This window comes from Episyrphus balteatus, chromosome 2 (genome assembly GCF_945859705.1).
Source record: "Episyrphus balteatus chromosome 2, idEpiBalt1.1, whole genome shotgun sequence".
In the NCBI taxonomy this organism is placed as follows: domain Eukaryota; kingdom Metazoa; phylum Arthropoda; class Insecta; order Diptera; family Syrphidae; genus Episyrphus; species Episyrphus balteatus.
In genome coordinates this window covers 23,890,395-23,911,129 of record NC_079135.1, presented here as the reverse complement: position 1 = coordinate 23,911,129, position 20,735 = coordinate 23,890,395, and the positions used below count along the sequence as shown (strand labels likewise).

The following is a 20,735-nucleotide window of genomic DNA, read 5'->3' as shown; positions in this document are numbered from 1 at the left end:
TACAGCTACGGAACCGGACTCGCACTGAAAAACGAAGGCAGCGACCCCTATCCATATATATGGCGTTACAATGTATTAGGTATAGGAACAAGCACTCCATTATTATATCCTCTAAGATCCGTACCCGTACCGGTCTACCGCATGTACCCTTCGGTGTGGCCAAGCCTTTAAAAAATTTTGTTTCCCTCAGCTTTGCGTATTAAGCCTTAACTACATTGGCTCAAAAAGTGAAAAAGTACAAAAGTGAAAATTTTCAAACCCATTTTTGTATACTTTTTCGGCCTGAAAAATTAAAACAAATATTGTAGAAAGCTTATTTTTTGGTTTAAGCCTGGTACGCTGCTAGCGCTAAATTTAAGCTGAGATAAAATTCCCATACAAGTTATCGATAACTTGTATGGGATCCATTTTATCTCGGCTAAAAATTTTCGATAATTTGTATGGGAGCTAAAATTTAGCGCGAGCAGCGTACCAGGCTTTAATAAACAATTTGTATACTCTTTTTCACAAAACAATTGCACTAGCCAGAAAAAAAATATTTTCACTTTTGTACTTTTTCAAAAAGTGGTGTATGTAGTTAAGCCTTTAGACTTTATGAAAAACGTACCCCTAAAGGTCCCAAGTAACAATTTTACTTGCATAAGTTCCATTTTGTTCGATTTGACAAGCTATAGTTTGTATACGTTTAGTTTAAGGCTTACTGACGCAAGTCATCCATTTTGAAAAGAAAGGAGGTCTCCTTAATACTATGTTTCCACCTACGCTAAATCCAAGATTTAGCTAAGTAGATTTAGAATAAATCTCGAGATTTATTTTAAATCTACTTCGCTAAATCTCAGATTTGGGTTCAGCTACCTTAAATCTAAAATTTTCACCTAGTTTCAATCCGAGATTTAGAATAAAACTCGAGATTTATGCTAAATCTACTTAGCTAAATCTCGGATTTAGGGTAGGTGGAAACGTAGTATAAGGCTATCTAGAAGTGTTAAGAAGAAGCCTTGTAAATATCAGTTAAAGAAGACTTTTATAAGACCTGTTTGAACAGTTCTAAAGAAGCCTTGTATTTTCAAGTGACAGAAGGCCTCTATAAGACCTGTTCCAAGAGGTTCTTGTAAGTATGCAATGTTTTTCACCTGCAAGTATGCCAAGTTTTTATCCTGCAGACATGCAATGTTTGTAACGCATTAGAAAAAAAACATCAATAAATTCTTTTTTTTATGCATAAATTCAACATCTTCTTCAACAACTTCTATAAGGCCTTATTATAACATCTTACGCAAGTAATCCAGTTTGTCCATTAGATAAACCCTCTGCAGGAAGACCTCCGTAAGGCCATTTAAAGCTGTTTGTCACAAGCTATTAGCTTGTGGATTATTTGTGAAGGAAAGTCCTATGCAATTTCGGTAAAATGCGCCAAACTGATTTATATAAGACCTGTCCTTCTTGTTATGAAAGCCAAAAAATAGCTTGCATTGACCCTTATGAAATTTAAATTGTTACTTGGGGTGTGCAACTTGACAACTCAACAAAATATTTTGTGTCGCTCAGCGACTAGAATGACTTGGAAGTCATTCTTGGAAGTCGCTCATCGCTAAGAGATTTGCTCAAAAGTTGAACTTTTTTAATTACGTCGCGCTACGAGTTTGACGTTTATATTATTTTTCATGAGCTGCTTCTATTCACTGTTTTTAATTTTTATTATTCTTTTCAAGTGGAACTTTTTGTAAAAACATGAAAAATACAAAAAACGGATATGAATGCGATCTGGAAAAGCAATATGGAAAAGTTTACCAAACACATTTCATGAACGCCCCTTAAAGATTTGACCACACCAGAAGGTATGCGGTAGCAATAAGGGTAGCTGTACGTGTAATATTGTATGAAAAAAATTCCAAACTGGAACATCAATATTCAGGTGTGGAATTTTGTTCATACAAGTATACGCTGTAAAAATTATTAAAACCACCACCATTAAATTTTGTAGTTTACAATTTTCTTCAAAACAAAATCGATGCAATATGTACCCTTCGGTGTGGCCAAAGCCTTAATTTTTGTATTTTTTAGTTTCTAATTTCCTCCAAACCAAAATCGATGTAATGTGCTCGCTACCCAAGAATATTTAATTATTTTACTAACTATAACTATTGTGAACTAGCCCACTTCGAGTCTCGTTGTGCATCACGAAACAGCGCAGCTGTCAAAATACCTGAACCATCTGAAAAATGAAACACCAACAAAACACATGCAACGCATGTGAACAAACTAAAATATGAAACACATTTAACCGTCAACAGAAAAAAAAAAAAAAAAAAAATGACCAAACCCACACGAAGCCAACGAGATTTTTTGAGCAGAGAAAAGCAGATTTGTGGAAGAAGTTGTTGAAGTGGAGTAGCTTAGCTTGGCCGTGTCGTGTGTCGCTGTCGTGTGGTCGGCCCCTTCGATATAATATTTTTTATTTTTCTGGGATTTTTATGTGTGTCGTTTGTTGGAAGCCCCCAATTATAAAAATATCGTCGGATTAATTTCCAATAAAATAAAGAATTCCAATCGAAAACGAACGAAGAAGGTTTTTATTTTATTCGAGGTGAAAGAAAAAAAAAACGAAAAAGGTACCTACGCTCGGAACGATAGAAGCATCCCCTTGTTTTTGGAAAAAAAATAAAAAATTCACACCAACAAAAGCCACATCAATATTTTCCTCATCGTCGTCGTCTGGTTCGCTCCTTTGTTTTACTCTTTTTATTCATTTGTTTTCTAAATGCAATTTGTTCTCTATTTTTTTTTTTTGTTGAAAGGAATAAATTCCAAATTTTCTTGAAAATCCTCGATTTTTTTTCTTCACTCGAAAAAGACAAAAAGTCGTCGTCTCCCTTTAAAATGCACCAAACTCCCCTCGAATCATTGATTTTTCTCTGCTCTGCAAAATCCACCCAGCATCCCGGGGGCAGTGGGTGGTTCTGGTTCTCCTAGTTTTTTTTAGATGAAAATTAAGAAAATCCCTGAATTTGTTTGGAATCTCTTGAAAGATTCTCTTTTTCTTCTTAATTTACTTAAGTTTCATTTTTTGATCAATCGAATCAATCAGAAATCTTCTAAAGAAGCAAGAGGACATTCATTTTTTCCTTCTCTGATGAAAATTTCTGTATACAACGTTGATGAGAAACCACGAATGTATCTTTGTTGGTGTTGTTGTTGTTGTTATTTGGTTGGTGATTGCCATTGGCTTGTGGATGCTTCTCGGATTTGTTGTAGAATCGTCGTCGTCGGTTTTATTATCCATGTCCTTTAATATGAACTGGAATCAATTTATCTTAATTTTCCCTTTTTTTTTGTATGGTTTTTCAGGTGCAAGTTGCAACAATCAAGTAAAGTTGAAGTGTTTTCATGTAAAAGTCTTGATTTTTCCAAATGTTTAAAATCCAGGAATTATAATATCCTGGTGCCAAGAAGTGTCACTAAGAAATTTGAAGAAAAATCGACAAATTGAAATTAGAAAAAAAAAATTGTGTAGTGTCTTGCTAAACAACTCATCTCAGCAAAACAACAATTTTATTTATTGGATTTAATCATCATTACTTTGGAATCATTTTGAACGGATTTGATTCAAGAAATACTAGCCTGAAATTTCACCAAAAACAAATCAGGTTAGTAATGGAACCAGCTACTCGTACACTAGAGCTGTACCAGCTGAATTGTTTTGTTAGCAAACTTAAATCTTTACTTTGACTTGTTTTTTGAAAAAAAAAAAAACAAGTAAAAGTTTTTGACCTACTTTTAAGATTTTTTTTTTTTTTTTTTTTGGTTCGTCAGAGAGTAAGTAGGTGAGTCCGAAGAAATATTGTTTAATTGGAAATTTACATTTTACGGGCTTCCGCAAGTTTTGCGGTTAGGAAGTTTTTTTTTTTTTTTTTATGGAAACAAGTTTTGAACTAGAGTCAAGCAGGTGAATCATAGAATTAAGTAGAGATTGCTTTGTTAGTGGACGGGGATAAGTTTTTTTGTAAGTGATTTTGATTCATTATCACACTTAAATATGATAACTGACCTACATCTACTTCGCAAACTAGAATGAAATGAGTTTGATTCAAATCTGCAGGTTCTTAGTTTTGAATAGACTCTACCATTATAATAACTAGGGTAAACTACCCAGTTACCGACACCTGGCACAGTTTTTCCGTTTTCTTAAGGTTTTGTTGGGGTGTAGCGTACGAAAACTATTTTTAACGCGTTCAGGCATGTATATTCCATCAGAAAACACTTTACTTCATAGTTGGTAGTGATTGGTTTTGTTGTAATAAAAGGGTAAATAAAGTTTCGAACCTCTGTGAAGTGCATGAAACTTGAGAAATTCTTAAGAAAGACGTAAGTACAAATCATTGTTTAAACAATATATCTGTATATTGTACAAAAATTAAAATTGAATATTTTGTTAGAGAATTGCTTTGTAGATCTATTTCAATTTAAGTTATTACAAAAATAATAACATAATTTTATTTTACGTGGGGTGTTCATAGCTAGAATATAATGTTCAACGAAATTCAGTGACCGACACTGGTGTCCATAACTGGCGCAATTACAAAGGTTTGATGATATTAGTTATGGACACCGTTCTTTTTCTGCCATTATTTTCAAACCACTTTTTGTTTGCTCTTAAGGCCTAGTTTACAGTTCACCATCACCGTGTTAAAAAAAAAATAAAGATTCAAAGCATCGCGTAGCGCTTTTAAATAAGTTTATTAAGTGGGTTTCCTTTCGATTGCGTAAAATTACTTTGAAAAAGTGTGAAAGGAATCTGAAAACGGTTCATTTGGTTTATGAAAGGTGTGTGTATTGTTTGACAATCATTTTCATGCACACGCTAAAAACTTAGCCCTTGTTTGCCTATTTTTATTTTCCTTAAGTTCACACATACTAGCTTTTAATTTACAATGAAAACTTCCACCTTCAAGTTTGGGGTCAAATTTTCTTTGTGTTCCTAAATCTTTCTTTTTAATTTTAAGGCATGTAACGTTTTGTGTGGGTCTGTGAAAAAGTGAAATGATAAAATTTTCACCATCGGAGTTTTCATTCGACTTTTCATTTTATCATTCCATTTTTGCTTTTAAGCTACCTGTCCCTACATTTTTCTACTGATCAAAACGTTAACGTATGATTGTAAAAATATAATTTTTGACGTATTCTATGGCAACTTTTAATTTTCTTGTTCAAAAAAAAAAAAAAAGGATGTATTTCCTTTTTCCATCAAAATTTGTGTAGTTCAATGGTTGTTTGTATTGCTCGACTGCTAATCTTTTTATGTGGGCTCGAGCTCCTTTCTTTTTTTTTGTTATCATGGCAGGTAATTGCGTATTGTTCTTTTTAGTGGAGTAACTAAAGCTCAAAAATTGGCAATATTAGGGAACCCGGCCGAACAGCTTAGATTTTGATGATCTTTTTTTTCAAACGTCGGTAATTAAAAATACTTTAAAGTCTATAGATTAAAAATTGCTGGTGTTGCCGTTTTGATTTTTTAAATTTAATTGAAGATTTTTGTGAACAAAAACAAATTTTTTTCAAATATTTTTCTTAAATTTCATAAATTAATTGATGCTTAAAGATTGTCTAGGAAATTCAAGGAAAAAAATATATGGGAGTGAGGGACAAACTTCCATAGTTCAAGCGATAGATGCAATTTTCTTATTAATTGACTTCAAACACAAAAAAAAATATTTGAACACAACGGCAACACCTACAATATTCAAATATACATTTTTTAAAAGCTAGAAGCTTGGTAATATATGTAAAATTAAAACTAAGTTAATTGAATGAACGGCTTTTGAAAGAATGGTAATTGAACTCAGATTTTTGAAAAAAAAAATTATTGAAAAAATTTTAACATGTCGTTTTTTAAACTTGGTCGTAATATAAAATGTATTTATTTTCAAATTTTTTTGGCCGCATTTATTATGATTTCAAATTATAAAAGGAAATGTCAATATGTATTACGGTTTATGAAAAAAATCTAAAAGTATTTCATTTTCGAAGAACTTTTTTTAATAAAAGTTTTGAAAAAAATGTAACTTATTTTTTTTTTTTAAAGTTCAACATCTAAACCTAAAATTATTTTTTATTCATTTAATAACCCTTACTGTTGAAAGTTAAATAGCAAAAATTTAAAGTTCCTATTTACCACAGTCTTTGAGAAAATTAATTATTTCAATGCAAAAATTCAGTTTTAATAAAAAAAACCATTGAAATTGAAGTAATTTTTCATTTTTTTTTTTTCAAAAGTGTGATATATTTTACCTTTTTTACTTCGAAATTCAACTGATAATATTTATGACCAAACATTTTTTTTAAATAAATTCATATTTTATTAGAAAAAGTTTGGAAAAACGTCATTTTAAATTTTTCTAATAACATTTTTTTTTTTAATTCTGAGTTTGAGGACCATTTTTTCAAAAAGTCTTGATTAAATTTAGTGGACTTAAATTTAAGAGATAAGAATGAACTTCTGGCTTTTTAAAAATGTATTTTAAAATATTGTAGGTGTTGCCGTTGTTTTCAAAATATTTTTTTTGTGTTTGAGGTCAGAATGTTAGAAAATTACATTTATCGCTTAAACGATGGGAGATTGTCCCTTACTGCCTTTTATATATTTTCCTTAAATTACCTAGAGAATCTTTTGCTATCATTTGTTTTATGAAATTTAAGCAAAAAAAATGGTTTTGTTAAAAAAAAATTTAATTTGAATTTAAAAAAACAATACGGCAACACCGGCAATTTTTAAAATATAGACTTTAAAGTATTTTTAATTACCTACGTTTGAAAAAAAAAAATCGTCAAAATCAGAGCTGTTCGGCCGGGTTCCCTAATAATTTGCTTTAGTTACTCTACTATTTCAAAGAAAATATTTCGATGAGAAAATTGTTTTCATGTGATCGAATTTTGACTTTAATTTCCATGTTTCCACTGAATCAGAATCGATGATAACTATTTTCATCAAACTTTTTACAGAACCAAAATAGCCCACCTAAAGTAGAACAGAGAACAGGGGTCGAATCTTTTTTTTAACGAGTAAGCTTTAACTTAATCAGACGTCTGTTCAAATTCGCTCCCGTAAATTGCCATTTTTTCCAGTTCTATTGCGCCCATTTAATTTAAAATTCATTTATTAAATATTAAACTATTTTGCTACATTCTGTTTAAATTTAATTTGTGGTACACTCTATATTAGTGTGATAAAATTAATAAAATAAATAAAACTTGTGACAATAAAATATAACAAAATCCCTCTCAGTGAATATATACTATTTTTTACATTTTTCTTCGATTTCTCTCAGAGTAATTTGCTCCCGTTAAATTTTATATTTTTGTTTCCTTCTTGACTGGAATCAAACTTTTTTAAATTGTAACATTAACGAGATGTGCTTTAAATTTTATAGCATTCTATTTGATTGCTTTTATCAAACCATTCCGATTCGTAAATCATTTGAAAGTCTTAAAACTGCACCATGGTTTAATACTGAACTTAAGAATTTAAAAAATAAAAGAAATAAATCTTGGGCAAAATATAGTGCATCCCGAGCTTATGGTGATTTTATGATATATTCTGAACTAAAAACTATGTTTATTGACTATTCCAAAGAATTGTATACAAATTATATATTTAAAATTCAAAACGAGTTAAAACATGACCCTAAAAACTTTTGGTCTTTTGTGAGCAGTAAACGGAATGTTGACGGATACCCTAACTCTATGAGCTTTAATAAGAATTCAAGCCATGATTCGCGAGAGATTTCAAATATGTTTGCAAATTTTTTTAAAGAAGCATTTTTACTAACTGGTTCTCAAGAACCCTCGTATTCATTTTCTCCAAACCTAAGTTTTTCGCACCTTAGTTCGATCAATTTTGGCATTCAAGAAAATTCAATAACTCAAAAAATTAATGATCTTGAGAACTGTTTCAGTCCGGGCCCTGATGGTGTTCCATCTTGTGTTTTGAAGAAGTGTGTGTCAGAATTATCCTATCCTCTTTGTGTTCTTTTCAATATATCTATTAATTTCTCAACATTTCCTATATTGTGGAAAAGTGCATTTATAACACCAGTTCACAAAAAAGGGTCTAAGAATGAAATTACCAATTATCGTCCTATTGCAAAACTTTCTGTCATCCCAAAAATATTCGAGTCCATTATATGTGAAGTCTTGTCTTTTAACTGTAGATCCATTATCTGTGACAATCAGCATGGATTCATTCAAAATAAATCAACAGTAACTAATTTGTTCCATTTTACTACGTTTTGCCTCGATGCGTTTGAGGATCATAAACAAGTTGATTGTGTGTTCACCGACTTTAGCAAAGCGTTCGATAAGCTTTGTCACAAAACACTTATACTTAAACTAAGAGCTATGGGTTTTAACGAATCGTTTTTATTATGGATTTCATCTTATTTAGGAAATAGAACTTATAGTGTGAATTTCAGAAATGAACTTTCTGATCAATTTTTTATTAATTCTGGTGTTCCCCAAGGTAGCCACCTCGGTCCATTGTTATTTATATTATATATTAATGACTTGCCTTCAATTTTGAAAAACTCATCTGTACTTATCTACGCTGACGATGTAAAAATTTTTAAGAAAATAACATCAACAAGAGATTGTTTAGATCTTCAAAGTGATCTGTATTCATTCAGAGAATGGTGTAATAAAAACAGTCTTTTATTAAATTTAGACAAATGTAAAACAATGTGTTTTACACGCAAAAAGAACTTTGTGACATATGACTATACGTTGGACACATTCCCACTGGATAAATTATCCCTCTTTTCCGACCTCGGAATTATTCTTGACCAAAAACTGGCTTTCATTGATCACTACAATTATATCGTAAAAAAAGCAAATAGAATTTTAGGATTTATTAAACGATTTGCTCGTGAGTTCCAGGATCCTTACGTCGTAAAACTACTTTATGTGTCTTTTGTGAGACCAGTTCTAGAATACGGCTGTGTAATATGGGCACCATACTACACAGTTCACATAGACCGCCTTGAGAGCATCCAAAGAAGGTTCATGCGTTTTTGTCTACGTTTTCTCCCATGGTCTCCAGGATATACACTTCCCCCGTACGCAAATAGATTGAGGTTAATCAATCTTCCGTTATTATCGTGCCATAGACAATATTTACAGTTATGTTTTATTTTAAAATTAATAAATGGGTCAATAACATCTCCATCAGCTCTGGATCGTCTTAATTTCAGCTACAGTCAAGCTAATTTACGCAGACAAATTATTTTAAGTCCAATATTTAGCAGAACAAATTATGGTGTAAATAGTCCCTTAAATCAACTGATTTCAGTCTTCAACAGATACTATTTTATAATTTCTTCATTTAATGTTAATTTTAAGAGTAAGAGTTTCAAACAAAGTTTTTTTAATGCACAATTTTAATGTACATACCTATTTATAATATTGTATTTAATATTTTTTTTTTCTTTTTTTAGTTTATAAATTTAGTATTAAGATGTAACGTTAGTATTTAACGAATTAAATAAATAAATGAATCACGGCACTAGGTTGTTAACGTATGAACGCTATCTGTACCTACCTTTCTCTCTTACCGTGATTCGACCCCAGGTATTTAAAATTAAGTTTTGTTATGCGTTGAACTGTAAGCTAGGTTTAAACCGTTATTTTCAAGTACTTGAGTGTTCGTCGGCGTTGACATTTCAGGCTGTTATTTAAAAAGGCCAAAACAGAAGCAAAACAAAGACGAAGATCTGCAAAGTGCATTCAATGCAGTTGAATGCTTACATGCATTTACACTCTCAGTTTTATCTCCGGTGTACGATGTTCCTTCTTGATCTAACACCGTACAACGAGAGAATGTCAGTAGTAAAACCGTCTTGTTGTTCGGTTCTAATTCAAAAACGGACATCTAACACACCGGCGATAAAATCCAGAGTGTAAATGCAGCTTAGCTATGGGTGTCCATTACTAAAAAAATCGGGTGTCCACTACTGAAAAAATGGTGTCGGTAACTAAAAAACCGGTAAGGTATTACATTTTTAATTTTGATATTTTTAAAGAATTACTAAATTATTTATGCTTTCATTATACTTAAAAACCATTTCTTATAGTTTAATTAACTATTTAAATAATTAAAATTGAAGCAGTGTAGGCAAAGTTATGAAATTTCAAACACAAATTATCCCTTAAGGGTGTCGGTCACTGGGTACGTTACCCTATAAAGGTTTGTAAAAAACTGATTTATTCGAGCTAGATTTAAAAGCACTAAAAAAATATTATAATTCTGCCTCGCATGAAAACTATTATACATTAAACTGGAAAAGTACCTATCTAGGTAACAAAAACGAATTATAGCGATACAAAAAAAAAGTTGTAGAAAATTTTTAAGTGAATAATCTTTTCTCGGAAGGTTTTTTCATAATTTTGATAAAAAGTGCTCAAAACTTTCAAATTGTCATTTTTTTTTTCGTTTTTTTTACTTTTTTGGTTTGTAACTTCTTTAATATTCAGAATATCGAAAAAGTGTTCTTAACATAAAAGACGCGAAATTTAATTGCCTACGTTTTTTGTATATCTTACTTTTATGTAGCATAAATAGAAATTGAGATATTCAATAAAAACTAAAATCCATGATGGCGGCCGAAAGGTGAATTTCGCGAGTGCGAAAAATCCGGATAATGATATTCAGCCAATGTTCTATGGAATGAGCAAAAAAAAATTATGAGTGATATAAAATGCTGGGTCAAATTATAAATGCACTGGACTAATGTTTTTCTTTTTCAAGAACTGCATAGAGGATAACTGTTATTTGTCTAGACATTTCTTAAGAAATATTAAGTTTTTCTGAATTCAATAAATGAGCTTCAAAAAATATTTAGCGTTATTTTCATTTGTTTTAAAGATTGTTTTAATCAGTTTAATTATAATTTAAAAAAAGTTCCAGTGATGTGAATGCCTCTAAAATCCGAAAACGCCTTGTTTTAATTAGTTCACATTATCGAGGGACTACTGTACTAGTAGTTTACTAGCGATTTTCAATGGAACGCACTTTCAAAGAATTCAATACAAATCGTATCTACTCGGGAAGAAGAGCATGAGTAGATGATAGTATTAGATTAATCAAAACATCTACTAGTAGTAAACTACCACCTCTGAATGGAACAGGGCTATTGTAAGATATCTAGAATTCACACTCCTGGAATTAACTCTTACGGTCATATTATTCACTTGTTTAAAAATACATCTGGATGTAAAGAAATTTAAGTCCAAAAAATAAATCCAAATCCATATTATGGGTTAGCGATTAGGTACTTAAATCCAATTTTTTAAATCCAATCTTTGTAAATCTAAATACTGTTGAAACTCGATTAACCGGAATGGTCGGGACCGATCCTATTACGGAAAATCGAAAATGCAGATCGAGCTAAATTTTAGCTTCCATACAAAATTCTCTCCACACTTTTGCCCAGCTAATTTAGCGAAAAAAGGGAGAAAAACAGAGAAAAAGAATTTCCGCTTAAACTTACAGTGGGTTGCCAAATTAATACGGACAAGCGAATTTTTTTTTTTTTTGGTTTACTTTGCTCAATTTTTTTCATTTTTTTCGAAGTACCTGAAATTTTTTTGTTGTCTCATTTAGTTATACTTATTAAGTAGATATGAAACGACTTAAAAAAAGTAAAAAAAATCATAATCTTGGTTCAAAAAATAGGGGAGAATAGGACAGAAGCACAAAAAGATGTTCCCCTGCAATTCATGCCCGGAAAATTGCCAGACCAGTCCAATACTTAATTTTTTGTATGCAAGATGGGGTACTTGCCATAAAGTACAAAATATTATGTTATTCCTCGATAAGAAAAAATAAGTATTGAACCGGTCTGGCAATTTTCCGGGCATGAATTCCATAGGAAACGTCTTTTTGTGCTTCTGCCCTATTTCCCCTATTATTTTTACCAAAATTATGATTTATTTCCTTTTTTTTATGTTAATTCATATCTACTTGATTAGTATAACTAAATAAGACAAAAAAATTTCAGGTACTTTGGCAAAAACGAAAAAAATTGAGCAAAGAAACCAAAAAAAAAAAAAAAAAATTCGTTTGTCCCCATTAATTTGGCAACCCACTGAAATATACGACCTTCGGACTCAACTAAAGGATTTAGTAGTTAACCATAGACTTTTTGAATTTGCTGGAATTTCCGAAAGCAATGTATTAAACTTTTTAATAAGGAAGCGCATAAGATACTAAAAAAAAAAAACAAATCCTCAAAAGAGAATTTACTTTTCTTTATTATTGTGCTCTAAAATTACACTAAAACTAAACCATACCTATCAAAATGTTCAAGTACTCCTATTCTTAGCACAAAATGTTTTCGAGTTATAAGATTTTGAAATTTCATGATTCATGTTCACTGTATGTAAGTATTTTGTCAACATATATATTTCGGTTTCTGGTACAAGACTTTACTTTTAGGATTTATCAGGTTTTCAGTTTAAGCATTGTTTATTTATTTAATTCAATTAGTTAGTTAAAGACTATCATGAATAATACATTATATAATACATAAAAACTTCGTTAATTGTTCTAAGCTATTGTAAAACATACTTTTGAATTTAATGGATTTTGGATAATCATTTACAAAATTAATATTTATTGAATATTGTTATCAATTGGTTGAGGGGGCATTGTAGACCCTTCCCGTCGACAGATGTATTGGAATTCTTAATAAAGAAAGGAGTTTCAGACAGGGTACACCACATCAATTTTACTTTTGTTAGTAGGTAGAGAATTAAAAGATTTATTCAAAAGTGTGATATGTATATCTATCTTATTTTTATGATCTTGAGTTCGACTTTAACTAATTGTAGATATTTAAGTTTATTTTAAAATACGGCAAGGAATTATTTTTTTTACTCTATGTTGTATGACATACTGAGGCCTAAATATTCGCTTAAAACAAAAGAATCCGAACAAAATGCTTTTAAACATCATTTGGACAAAAAGAGTGGTGTTAAGCATTTTAAAAAACCCCACAGAAGGTGTTTTGTGCATTAAATGACGGTTTGACTGCACTGCACAATTGAGGATAAAGTTTTCTTCAAAGCGTTTGTAGTGGTTATGTAGATTTTTTCTCTCTGCTCATACATCAAAATGTGAATGACGGTCAAATTTAGAATCTAACGTATCTAAACAAACTATGTACATATTATGACAAACGAGCAATTCTATAAAAATACTTTCAAAACTCTTAGTAGAGTAACTAAAGCAAATTATTAGGAAACCCGGCCGAACAGCTCTGATTTTAACGATTTTTTTTTTCAAACGTAGGTAATTAAAAATACTTTAAAGTCTATAGATTAAAAATTGCCGGTGTTGCCGTATTGTTTTTTAAAATTAAAATTAATTTTTTTTTTAGCTAAACCATTTTTTTTCTTAAATTTCATAAAACAAATGATAGCAAAAGATTCTCTAGGTAATTTAAGGAAAATATATAAAAGGCAGCAAAGGACAATCTTCCATCGTTTAAGCGATAAATGCAATTTTCTAACATTCTGACCTCAAACACAAAAAAAAATATTTTGAAAACAACGGCAGCACCTACAATATTTTAAAATGCATTTTTAAAAAGCCAGAAGCTCATTCATATCTCTTAAATTTAAATCCACTAAATTTAATCAAGACTTTTTGAAAAAATGGTCCTCAAACTCAGAATTAAAAAAAAAAAATGTTATTAGAAAAATTTAAAATGACTTTTTTCCAAACTTTTTCTAATAAAATATGAATTTATTTTAAAAAAAATTTTGGCCATAAATATTATCAGTTCAATTTCGAAGCAAAAAAGGTAAAATATATCACACTTTTGAAAAAAAAAATGAAAAATTACTTCAATTTCAAGGGTTTTTTTTTTATTAAAACTGAATGTTTGCATTGAAATAATTAATTTTCTCAAAGACTGTGGTAAATAGGAACTTTAAATTTTTGCTCTTTAACTTTCAACAGTAAGGGTTATTAAATGAATAAAAAATAATTTTATGTTTAGATGTTGAACTTTAAAAAAAAAATAAGTTACATTTTTTTTCAAAACTTTTATTAAAAAAAGTTCTTCGAAAATGAAATACTTTTTAATTTTTTTCATAAACCGTAATACATATTGACATTTCCTTTTATAATTTGAAATCATAATAAATGCGGCCAAAAAAATTTGAAAATAAATGCATTTTATATTACGACCAAGTTTAAAAAACGACATGTTAAAATTTTTTCAATAATTTTTTTTTTTCAAAAATCTAAGTTCAATTACCATTCTTTCAAAAGCCGTTCATTCAATTAACTTAATTTTAATTTTACATATATGACTAAGCTTCTAGCTTTTAAAAAATGTTTATTTGAATATTGTAGGTGCTGCCGTTGTGTTCAAATATTTTTTTTTGTGTTTGAAGTCAATTAATAAGAAAATTGCATCTATCGCTTGAACTATGGAAGATTGTCCCTCACTCCCATATATTTTTTTTCCTTGAATTTCCTAGACAATCTTTTGACATCAATCAATTTATGAAATTTAAGAAAAATTTTTGAAAAAAATTTGTTTTTGTTCACAAAAATCTTCAATTAAATTTAAAAAATCAAAACGGCAACACCGGCAATTTTTAATCTATAGACTTTAAAGTATTTTTAATTACCGACGTTTGAAAAAAAAGATCATCAAAATCTAAGCTGTTCGGCCGGGTTCCCTAATATTGCCAATTTTTGAGCTTTAATTACTCCACTATCTAGCAATTTTGAAAATCACAAATTTAAGAATGACCATATTTTTCTTATATACTCGTATCTCTTTAAATATTCTATTTTTAATTCATAACGAGGTTCTTATTGTCACTTGAAAATATTTTTGAAACATAAAATTCTACACACATTGATTTGAAGATATGAGTTTGCATGTTTTTTTGCAGTAATTAGACCTTCAAGCATCATTAAACAACGATGTTTTCCTCAAAAAGTAAACAAAAGAGAAAAAAAAACTGCAGGCAAATAACAAACATTGTTTTTTTTTAAATACCCAATTAAATTGCCAAGAATATCCGGTAGATCTAAACATTCATTAAATTCACGAATGCGTACCTACCTTTTGGTTGTTTGAGTTATCGCTTCCATTTTCAAACCAACCAACCAATTAGTCAGTCACAAGTATGTTGTATTATTATAGAAGTACAACTGCAAAAGGAAACACAAAAAAAAAAATTAGCTGACCTTTGAGAAACAAATACCAAAGTTCTGAAAAAGAAATACAACAGCACGTGCTAAGTAAGCACACAGATGTTACTCCAAAGCATACATTTGGCTTATAAGTCAGTTGAATTGTTATTCGTAATTATATACTTTTATTTGAAAAAAAAAACTTATAGTTCTCTACAAAGTTTTATTCAGAGAGGGTTAGAGATATCGTTTATTGAATGTTTCAACTTTTTTTTGTAATGAAGTGAGAGTTCTATATTAACGAAGACGTGAATTGAGAGCTATTTTATTAATGGCGTTTTCGATTGGCAGTCCGGAAGCGTCCGGAATCATTCTGAAAGCGTTTTATTCGTACAAAACTGACAGTTTTGTGTGAATAAAATTTTTTCAGAATGATTCCGGGCGCTTCCGGACTGCCAATCGAAAACGCCATAAGCATCTGGTTTTCAGTATTTATTCGAAGCTAAATACCAATGTCGTTTGTTCTAAAAAAACTTAACGAAGTTTCAGACCCTAAACACTATGGAAGTCAATTGTTCTGCGAAATACTATGAATTAAGTAATAAGAATGTTTCATGAAACTGAAATTGCCTTGTGAACAAGGCACAGAAAAACTCACACAGAAAACTAACTCTTGCGGAATTGGGCCCCAGGGTTCTATGACATCATTGTTCAGTTATGATATCAGTACAGGTAAAATAGGCATTTAAAAAAAAAATAGTTACACTCATGAAACTTGGCAAAAACTTTGCTTTTGGGATAAAAACCAAGAATCAAAAAAGTCTACACAAAAAATTGAGTGGAAGGGTGTTTTTTCGATAACAAAAGAGAGAGGATGAAGGTCAAAAATATACCTAGTGAATAAAATTGTTTGTGGAATATAATAAAACGCATGTTTTTAAGGTATTTTTTTTATGCTGAATCTAATAACACAAAAATAAAGTCAATACAATTTCTCTAAAAAAGTTGTTGTAGATTAAAAACAAGGGATGCTTGTTTTTTTAACAAAAGGTAAAATATAACCAAAACCCATGTGAAAAATATGATACACTCATTAAATTCGACATAAAGTTTTAAGATAAATTATGGACAAAGGGTTCAAAAAGTTCTTACACATAATTTTGGTGAAAGTGTGTTTTTTTGGTGGGTTGAGTTATGTGTGAGAAAGGGGTCATAACAGCTGACATAAATTTTGTAAATTTTTTAAACTTGGTGAAAATGTTTCGTTTGTTATAAGAACTAAAAATCTAAAGAGTCTACAAATTTATCTTGAGTGAAAGGTTGTTTTTTTTTTTTTTTAAGAAATGATGAAAATCAGAATTAGTACCACAAAAACTGGGACAAAAATTGGATAGTTATAAAATCCGCGATAGATACATAAGTCCAATAAAATCAATATGGTACGCTATTGATTAAAAATGTTGTCTTTGCTATGGAATTTACGAATAAAATAAGTCTATACATTTTGTTCATGTGAAAGGGTGTTTTTTTTTTTAGGTGTAGAGAAAATGTTGCTATATTGGAAAAACTAAATAATAATAGTGCTACCCTATTGAAATTCAGCAATTATGTTACTTTTGAGATTTGAAACGAGAATATAAGAATATCATGGTTAAAAGGGTGTTTTTTTTTTGAGTGAAAACAAAATTTAATGGACACCTAAATGAATTTTGGTAAAAACGTTGCATTTATGGGAAAGAAAGCAAGAATAAAAAGTTTTCAGAAACAAATTAGGGTGAAAGGCAGTTTTTTTTCGAAGAGACAGTAAAATCATTGGTTCCAAAAAGCCCAAAAAGTTTCATAAGTGTAATAATTTGTTTTTATTTGTTGATTTTATGTACTTTTTTACCTTTACTATTTATAACAAGAAATGAGTTGATGATGGTTGAATGTTTTAAAAGAATCTATGGACAAATGCAAAACTCTTTCACAGTGTAATAGAGTTTAGACTCTGTTTTGCGAGAGAGAACCTAGGAAGTATTGAAAATTGTCAGTTTTAAATTATGTACTCATGATAAATTTTCAGGTTTCAGTTATCATATAACTTCTACTGGCCTTGTAACGTTTTTTTTTGTTTGGCTACTGCTTCATTTCTTTGTTTGCTAGTTATCACACAAGCCTCGTATCATAAAGTTAAAAGAGAAAAGAGGTGTTCCCGACTGATAACCCCTGCGTGTTTGCATATAAAAACTCCCCAAGAACTACATACTATTCCTCTTGCCTCCATACAAAGCAACACAAATATATGATAACTACATACAACACACAACAATAAAAAACCACAAAGCCCGCAAGTTTCCTGCATAGCTCGCTCTCAGTTAATTATATTTGGAATTTATGTTTTATTTGTTGTTACCAAGGCATTCCCGTTGTTCCCGTTCTTGTTTTTGTATTTGAATATAAATTTATTCTGCGTTATTTACTACTCCTTGGCAGAATCCTTTGTTCGATTAACAGTAACACACAGCAACTCATTTGGCATCCAAACAAAAGCCCAAAAACAAAAGGACTTTATATTCTCTACGTTTTGTTGTTTATTTTTGTTTCTCTCTTCCTCCTTTAAGCCGATTTCCAAAGAGAGTATACCTCCTAGTATGAAAGTTCTAATATGACCCTGAAATATATATAATTGACATTGTATATTATATGAACGAAGTACAGTTATACAATAAAAACCAGGAAAACGGAACACACTCTTTTTTTACGAATAAAACAAACAAAAAACCAACAAGAAGTAATTGCAAAAATACAAAAAAGGAAATAGGAAATAACTGTTTTCGAGTATATATTTGAGATGGTTCTTCTCTCGAATCTCGAGAGAGTAAATACAAGAATTCAATTTTAAAGTGGATTCTAATGTGACTCATGCATAAATGTATGTAAAGTTGAGTCTTTGTCGTGGTCTTGGCGTATGTGTCGTATACGTCTGCCGTTCTTCTGCTGCTGCTGCTGCTTCTTTAACGCTGATGCCTGGTTTCTTTCCAAGTGCCATTCAACTTGTCAGGGATTTTGTGAAGTGGAAGACTGCAGCAGCAGCAGTAGAACATACACATATAAAGATTATTATTTTATAATAATGTGGAAGAAGACTAAAAACTGGTTTCGAAACGGGAAAAAGTAGCACAAGCAACTGCAGTATTGAGACCACAAACAACAAGGAACTTATTGGTATAAGACGTAAGATTTTGTATAGCTACCGACATGTATGTGAAAATAAGCTGCTATATGTTCTTTCCCCGAATTGGTGACATGACCATGAGAATCTGGGACAAGGGAATGGAGAAAAGTCGCATTTTAACTCACATATACAATACACACAATTGAATTGAATTGAATATGGGGGTCATCTCTTCTTCTTCTTCTTCCTGCTAACGCAAAAGTCGATTTGAGGACATTATTTTTTCTATATAATTTAGGCTAACGGATATTGGTTTTTAAAGCCAACATAGTTTATGGTTTTTAATAAAACTGGATTCTGGAGTTTGACATGGTGAATGTTGTGGTTTCTGCTACTGGAAAAACGGATGTGGTTTGGGTCAAGTATTTTAAATTTTGTTATATTATTTTCGTGTTAATGAAATATCATAGTCAGATTTATACACCGATGCTTCCCCCACACTCACATCTTGTAAGAGTCACAAAAAGCATTAATTCTTTGTTGTTGTGAATTGTGACCTGCTTTATATGAGATCACAACTTTGAGAATTTTTGTGTCTCTCACAAGTTGTGACTGGTGGGGTAAAATCGGGTTGTTTGTGTAAATTTAGAAGTGTAGTAAGGAATTAATCTCCGAGCAAGAAATTGAAGTTCTAATCTCACGGTTTGGGATAAAATTCATTCATCCTGAGTTATTGAGCAATCAGGGACCAAAGTGACTTGAGACAGGATGGTAGAACTAAGACCGATGGCGACTTTAAATCACAGCGAGAAGCCAAGCCCCAGAGGCATTCGAAGCAAGAAGCTCCATAATTGTAGTTTTGAGAAAAACGGCTTCACAGCTTTAAAGGTCAGCAAAAAATCGACAATGGATTTTTAGTTGATAGTTTAGGCTGCTAGGAAACAGATGGAGGATTGGGATCCACGCAATGTAAAGAGGGATCGATAACAAATTAAATGGGCATTAAAGTCTATACGTCCAAAAATGCAGATTCGTGGTTTTGGTTTTGTGGCGACGATATCATCATAAATGATAACTCATTATCGTGGGCATCTGATCATAAGACAGGTCATAGTAGTTTTGATTGGAACACATTTTTTTTTTAGTTTAATTGATTTGAAAGCTTTTGACGCAGCTGCGTCCACATTATGTTGATTTGCGACATTATGTTGAATGTTGACGTGTTGCTCAATAGCACTGCTCTACATTTTTGACCCGACTTGAAGGCGGTAAGATAAAAAAATGTTGCAAATGTTCCAGCTTGATGACAATGGCAGTTGTATTCAAAAATGAGAGTAGCATGCTGGTCAACAACTAAAAAAACAATGTTGATCAACATAATGTTTATTTTTCTTAAAAGTTGTTTCTTTTAATGAAATGTTCCCTATGATAAACTGTCCTTTGGTAGCCTGTCAATGATAACTTGCCCTATGATAAGCTATTGCGTGATTTGTTGAGTTCAAACCACCTAAACATCTCTTAGGTCAATTTAGAACCATCCAGACCAGACATTAAGAATAGCGGCTGTCATTTAGGTCAAGTAAAGCTTATCGCTAGTGGAGTGCAATTTTTATAAGCTGGCTATTAAAGAGCTAAACGAATTTTAGAATGGTGCAAGACTCCACCTGTTGGTAAGGAAGAATATCCACGCTAGACCTATGGACAGGATTCCACTTCCCGTGTCAAAAGACCCTTTAAAAAAGACGACCCTCACAATCACAACACTCTTTAACATATGAGCTGTATATTAGAAGGGCTGATCTTCCATTAATCAAAATTCGAAATCATCGATTCAGGCCTTATAAGTTACTAAGTTTAGCTGAACACTTTTAATCAAGAGAAAGTCAAGAGAGTGACATTAGGTTGTGGGTTTTGTTCTCAATTACTACTCACTGGATCTACATTGCACACTGCACAAGCTAATACAGAAATTTTCAAAACTGAAGACAGATTCCATAGTATTTTTGCTTATTGTTGCAATTTCCAAAGTTGATATCGCCGGTTTTCACATCTCTTAATCTTTTTCCATTTAATCTTACTTCCTAAATGGTTTGGAAATTCAATTTACATGCACTTATCTATATTACTAACGATTGTTTGACTCTACGTGTAATAAAGATCGGACATCGCAGTTGTAGATCCCAAATTTTTTGCTAGTCTTATAGTTGATCATAACTATAAATATAACTTCTTCGACAGGTAGTTTTTACACCAGCAAGATTTATAAATTTGAAGGATCATTCAATAAATCCAAGGTTAATTTATTACTTCTTAAAACAACCATATTTTGAACACAACTTCGTTGTAAGGTATTGAGAAGCAACAATAAATGGT

At 30.9% G+C, this 20,735-nt stretch overlaps 1 protein-coding gene across 1 annotated transcript in view; it reads left to right on the top strand.

Annotated features, from left to right (window-relative positions):
- The first annotated feature begins 2,330 nt into the window (after positions 1-2,330).
- The window catches only part of LOC129910824 (prominin-like protein), a 168,808-nt gene continuing 150,403 nt past the window's right edge, over positions 2,331-20,735 (top strand). Inside the window, exons 1-2 of the mRNA XM_055988398.1 lie at positions 2,331-2,612; positions 3,349-3,647. The gene's annotated coding sequence lies outside the window, so the exon portion shown is untranslated. The remainder of the gene's footprint in view (positions 2,613-3,348; positions 3,648-20,735) is intronic.